Genomic DNA, 6,789 nt, shown 5'->3' on the forward strand with positions numbered 1-6,789 from the left:
ATATGTATATGTATATATAATTCGTATATATACATAAAAATATTTTTTTTTACATGTATATATGTATATATAAATCTAGGAGTGTTTATGTATATACTCATGAATAACAAGTTTATAATATGAATATGAATTAACAAAGATTAAAGTTTATGTAAATAGTTTAGGGTTTATGTTATACCTTTGAAGATTCAAGATAATTAACAAAGAAAAGATGAACACGATGAAGATGGAAGATCAAAGCCTTAAAAATCTTGAAGAACTCCTTGAAGATTCTTGAAGAACACGAAGAACAAGCTTGAAGATCCGAATACCACAAGAGAGGGAGAGGGAGAGATTGTTTTTGAGAGAGGATTTTGGTGTGATTTGTGAATGAGAAACTAGGAGTCTAGGAGTGTTTATATAGTGCAAGTATTAGAGTGTTAGTCAACATAAGGATGTTCTAATTAATGATTTTATTTTATTTTATAATTTTTAGTCAACAAAAGGTGGTACTAGTTTATAATTAGTCAACATAAGGATGTACTAGTTTATACTTTATTTTTAGTCAACATAAGGATGTAATTGTTTAAGATTCTTTAGTCTCATTATTATTACTATTATTATTATTATTATTATGTTTATTATTATTTTTACATTTACTACATGATAAGTATTATTTTCTTTTTACTAATTCATGACTTGTATTTATTTTTATTTAGTTCCCAATTGTTTTATTATTTATATAAATGTCACTTTTTATTTATTACTTATAGATTAATAGTTATAAATAATAATATTGAAATGCATAAATTTTAATTAGCAGTGAGTGTCGAATAAAATTTTATTATTTGGTCAACGTTAAATTGATTGTGTATATAACAACCCTTAAATAATTAATACGTATAGTCAGACAGTAAATCCTAGGGTCATTTCAGTAATTTCAGAAGTCAAAAAGTGAGGGTTGTTATAGTACCTCCCCGTTAATAAAAACTTCGTCCCGAAGTTTTAGGTAGACTTCTCGGATGCATCAGCAGTTGAGAAGAGATGGGGATATTTCCGTTTCATATGGTCTTTGCGTTCCCAGGTATATTCGGGGCCTCTACGCGAATTCCAACAGACTTTAATGATAGGTATGTTGCTTTTACGCGTTTGTTTGACCTCTCCTTCCATGATTTCTATAGGTTCTTCAACGAAGTGCATTTTATCATTAATGCGAAGATCATTCAAAATGATGATGTTATACAAGTTATTTCAGTAAATTGGATACATGAAATGTGTTATGAATGGTATTGAGCTCATTTAAAACCTTGAGCATTTTATGCCACAATATTAGGGCAGACAAACAGAGAGGAGTTCGTGAAAATCACAGTCATGAAATTTGATAGAGATCTTCATTGTTTACAACAAGAATATTTTAATGATGAATATAAGTTGAAAAATAAAGTTTTATCACTATTGAATAATATGGATAAAACGATTCGTTTATAGGAAGAGTATAAACGAAGCTATCATAAAAGAGTGAAATGAGAAAATTAAATGTTTGCCTTAACTTTTGACGTAGTCACGATTGATTTCCGAAATTCAAGGAATTAAAGGAAATCTTCGTAATCTATAAGATATGATTCTCCGATATTTACGAAATTTTGAGATTTGTTTGATTAAATGCGGTGATTTGCCTCGATTGATGTGTTTGGAATTTTGCTATAAATTAGCTTCTTCCGTTTCATTATCTTCACCACTTCTATACTTTCTTTCTCAATTCAAACTTCCAAAAGATTAAGAAAATGCTAAATCCAGTTCTGATCCTGGTTATTATATTGACCATCTATGCAGTCATTCTTCTTTTTCTTTTACCGCCAGAGGAATCTGTTTACTTCTTCTATGCTCTTGGGGTTATAGTGTTTTTAATTATCCCGTGTCTTTATATTGCTATACGCATTGATATACACGGTTTGTAATTTCGGAGTCGTTATCGGGCTTTATATTTTCCCTTATATGTCGGAGCTTTATGTTTTTGTTTCTTCTTCCCGACTTCAAGTCAAGCGAGTAATGGTCCAGAATTCATAGGTATGAAGTTTTGAATGATCATAATATATAAAGTAGAAAGGAAAGGTAATAGCACGATTTGATTTGTCATATTACCAGAATATCCGAAAAAGACCGAATCATCAAGAAAAATATTTTCTTGATATGTTTAGAGGTTAAATAGAATGTAAGAGTCGTGTAACATGGCAAATGATGATTATAAAATCTATGAATCATCATCTTCCATTAAAAACTGAGCATGACTTACTGTAATATAATCACGTTGGCCTGACGTCATTATATTATATTAACTCATGCTTCAATTCCCAATCACTTCTTCAAAGCATTTATAATTTAAACTCGAATTTTACAGAATATAGTAACTAAAACAGTTTCCTTTATAAAGATATCGCAAAGAGATACTTAATTGCGGACATGAATCATTATGAAGATATCTTCCGAAATATAGAGGATATTTATGATGATATTTTGGAATTTCTAAGTTCGAAAGTTGATGAAGAAAAATTTTCCGCAAGCTTTTAACATGACTTTGGAGCAAGATATTCTCTAAAGATTTCACCGGATTCAGAATTTCCTGGATTCTTTGAATATAGGGTTTGGCCCTTGTGTTTGTCCTTGATCTCCTCCATGGTTAGCTCAATCCGTTTTTCAGTTCCAAATTTTCTTTTGGGCTTTTCCAACGTACCATTCTTTATTATCAAACTGTTAGCCCTTAAGAACATCTATAGCATTTGCTGCTTCGTCAGCATTCTCAAGGTTAACGAATCTGAATCATTGATTGACAACCCGAGATGGTTTCAAGAAATTTTATTTTTAGATGATTAAACGCTGATTGTAATCGTCAATGGATCTAATGGTTGACGAATAGGCGTTGTTGATTTCAAAAGTAATGAATGATAATTTTGGTGGTTTGATGTGATATTTCATCATAGAATACGAATGAATATAATTCATGAATGTAGTGATCTTTAGGAAGATAACATCTGCTATAGCTTTACTTGAATTCTGATATGTCAAATTCAGAATATGTAATTTGATTTGAATGAAAATGGGTGTTCTTTGGTGCGCGGATACATATGTGGATGTAAGTAGTATAGTTACTGATTATTGAATCAGAATTTGAAGAATGTACAATGTATCATATTAATGTGAGATATAAATATTTCTCGGGTATTACCTACCCATTAAAATATTGTCACAATTAACAGTTTGTACAAAAGAGAAGATATACGTTCATATATGTATTCTTCAGATATAATATAGATTTAATGAGTTAATATAATATTAAACTCATTTGATTTGCGGTTGAAACGAGAATAAATAATCTCCAAAACCTTAGAGATTTCATAATTGTCGCGAAATATTTCGCTAATGAAGTTATGAATCAATACTTCATCGTTCATTGTTATTGATATACCTCAGTATATGATGTTGGTGCTCGTGGAATTCTTGTGAAATTCATAAGGCACGAATGATATTTTCTAGAAAGTTTCGAGTACATCGAAAATGAAAGTATACAATCAATCATGTATTTGAGTAATACACTTGGTTTATTATGAAATGGAGTTTATTGTGTTGAAGCAGTGATTAACGATTGTTAAGTCATTAACGAAGGATGTACATCATAGCATATTAATGATATGAATTAATCAAGTAGTACATACTAGTTAAGATTCACACGTAATAGCTTAGTATGAAAAGATTTATTATTGTTCTAATCCATATATATAAAGTATACATATGTAATTCTTCAGGAAGAATGAGTCAATACATCTTCACTCATTATTACTAATATTCCTTGATATCTATGGGGCGTATGATGTTGATGTTTGAGGTACTGAGTGTGATGTTAAGGCGTGGAATGCGGATGTTTTCGTTGGTGAAGCTGGTGATGTTGGTGGTGATGCCGATGGTACTGGTGGTACTAGTTATACTGCTGGTACTGCTGCAGGTGTTCGTAGGTTTCGCACCATATTCTCCAGAGCCACTACTCTAGCGCGAAGCTCGTTGACTTCTTCTATTATTCCGGGATGATTGGCGGTTCGGACAAGTGGATGAATAAGATCTAAAATTTTAGATATTATATATTCGTGACTGGATATCCTGGAAATGAGGGTGAAAATAGTGTTCCGAACGGGTTCGCCAGTAAGTGCTTCAGGTTCTTCACCAAGAGGTGAATTCGGTTGGTGGAAGGGATCACCTTCTTCTTGTCTCCATTGATTAAGTTTACTACGAACCCATCCCCAATTCATCCAAAATAGATGATGGCTGATTGGTTGGTTCATTCCGGTTACGCTGCCATTGGAGCTCGAAGAGTTCGAGGAATCCATATTATGTGTTTGGAATTAGGGTTATTGATATGAGATTAGTTTTGAATACTGGATGATATATTCGTCTCCTCGAATACGTGTATATAGCAAAAAGATTTTCGTAATTTATGGAGGGAATTTAGGAAAAGTGTTAGACAAAATCTATTAGGATAGATACGATAAGATATAATAAGATATGATGTGTCTTTACTTTAATAATTGCAGTATGACGTGTCGAGATCATAAAGTGATAAGTATGTAATCTAATAATCTTTTGATTAAAGACTTTCAATTCGTATACTGTGATAACCCAATGACATTTTTCAATTCGCAAACCGATGCATAAAGGCATAAGGCATATAGGTACGTGATATAACAGAGAGTTATATACGTTTGAGTGTGAGTAGTAACAATTATAAGAATTTCAAAATCATGGATAATATTTCATGTAATACATATGTAATACACATAACCATGATAGATGACTTATGAATGTCAAGAATTTCTGAAATCATTGTGTTGCATTTAGATGCGGTGGTGTAATTGGATAGTACTCAGGAAAGTGAGCAGAGTTCTTAGATTAGCTCGGCATTCTAAGATAAGTAAAGTTTCTAAAGTATAGTGTAGCATTTAACAGTTAAAGGCAACAATTAAAGGCACTATGGTCAAGGAAATTTGTAGTCCTACATTAGGAAAGAGACTTTGATTAGAATCTTTAAGTCAAGTTTGGTAATAAGGCAATTCTAAATGCTTTAAGTCTAAGGCAGGAAAGGTTATAGTTTCCTAGATTGCTAAGGCACCCTAGCTAGCAAGTAAGGCACACATAAAAATGCAATCCTGGTTCTCTATAACAGCCTGGTTATGCTCTGATACCAATCTGTAATGTCCTCCTAATAGGGTCTGGAAGAAACGCTACTAATATCAAATAAACCAACATATTATAATACGAGAACAATACTAAATGAGAAAATTTAACTTTATTGAGTACGCAGCGAAAAATGAAATGTCGTTACAATAATGGAAATAACGATAAAGTAATTGTTCATATGCAGAAGTAATAAATGCAATATCTCTTGATCCTAAGTCCAAGTAGCATCACATAAGTAGTAGATAAGAAAGCTTGAATCAAACAGCACCTGAGACAAAATATGCTAAAGTGTCAACCAAAAGGTTGAGTGAAGTTCATAGGTTTAACAAAAGTAGTTATCGTTGTTTTTAGACCACAAGATTTAGTTGTAAAGTTGATCTCCCGCAGGATCAAAAAGTAGATCTCGCAGATCCAAAAGTAGTACTGATTCGTGATATTTTAGACTAAACGTTTGTTTTGTTGCCCCGATGATAAGTTGGCAGTACCTTATCACCATGTTTAAATCATTATTAAGTAATACAAAGACATCACGGTCAAATGTATCGGGGACGTTACTCCCGATAGGCCTACCCCCAATAATTAAGAATGCCTTATCCTGAAAGCAATTAAAAAATATCACTGTGGGGTCTTAGTAGCATAAGCTAGTCATAGTACAGTTTAGGTTCGTACTTGTGTCTAAGTTGTTTAAAGTATAAAAGCAGCATGTGTCTCACCCCAGTAAGTATAAAAAGTGCTATAGCAATAAGAGTGGGGCTATGAAAGTCACCTTAGTAAGTAGAGAGAGAGTTATTCCTCGGAATAAAGAGTTGAACGAGTGAGCAGGAAAGTCAACCTATTGACATTTAAGAGTAGTTAAGTGTTTTGCCCATGTTTAAGTTTAAGTATGTGTTTAAGTATAGTTTGTTTTACTAAGTTTCTATTCCTAGTAAGTTACTATTTTTATAAAGTTTCCATTTTTAGAAAGTTTCTTATTTTACTAAGTTTCTATGACTAGAGAGTTTCTACTTTTATGAGTGTTTTTCATTTTAGGATACTTGCCGTATTAGATAAGCTTCAATCACCCCTTTCCCTTCGAATGGCTAATTTAGATCTAGGGGCTTGAGCCATAGGACCCTTTAAATCGGAAATCCAAACCCTCTGCCTAGAATCTCGTAGAAACCATTCGTCAAGAAAGTTCGAAGATCTATACATCTCTAATACATATCCCAAAATGTTTTTGTGCTACAATATAAGTAGTAGGTTATAGGTGCTAGTAATAGTAATAGTGTATACATGTTAAGTACTAGTATAAGTAGTATTAGGGTTTAAGGTTTTAATATGTATATGTATATATAATTCGTATATATACATAAAAATATTTTTTTTTACATGTATATATGTATATATAAATCTAGGAGTGTTTATGTATATACTTATGAATAACAAGTTTATAATATGAATATGAATTAACAAAGATTAAAGTTTATGTAAATAGTTTAGGGTTTATGTTATACCTTTGAAGATTCAAGATAATTAACAAAGAAAAGATGAACACGATGAAGATGGAAGATCAAAGCCTTAAAAATCTTGAAGAACTCCTTGAAGATT

This window comes from Rutidosis leptorrhynchoides, chromosome 4 (assembly GCF_046630445.1).
Source record: "Rutidosis leptorrhynchoides isolate AG116_Rl617_1_P2 chromosome 4, CSIRO_AGI_Rlap_v1, whole genome shotgun sequence".
NCBI lineage: Eukaryota > Viridiplantae > Streptophyta > Magnoliopsida > Asterales > Asteraceae > Rutidosis > Rutidosis leptorrhynchoides.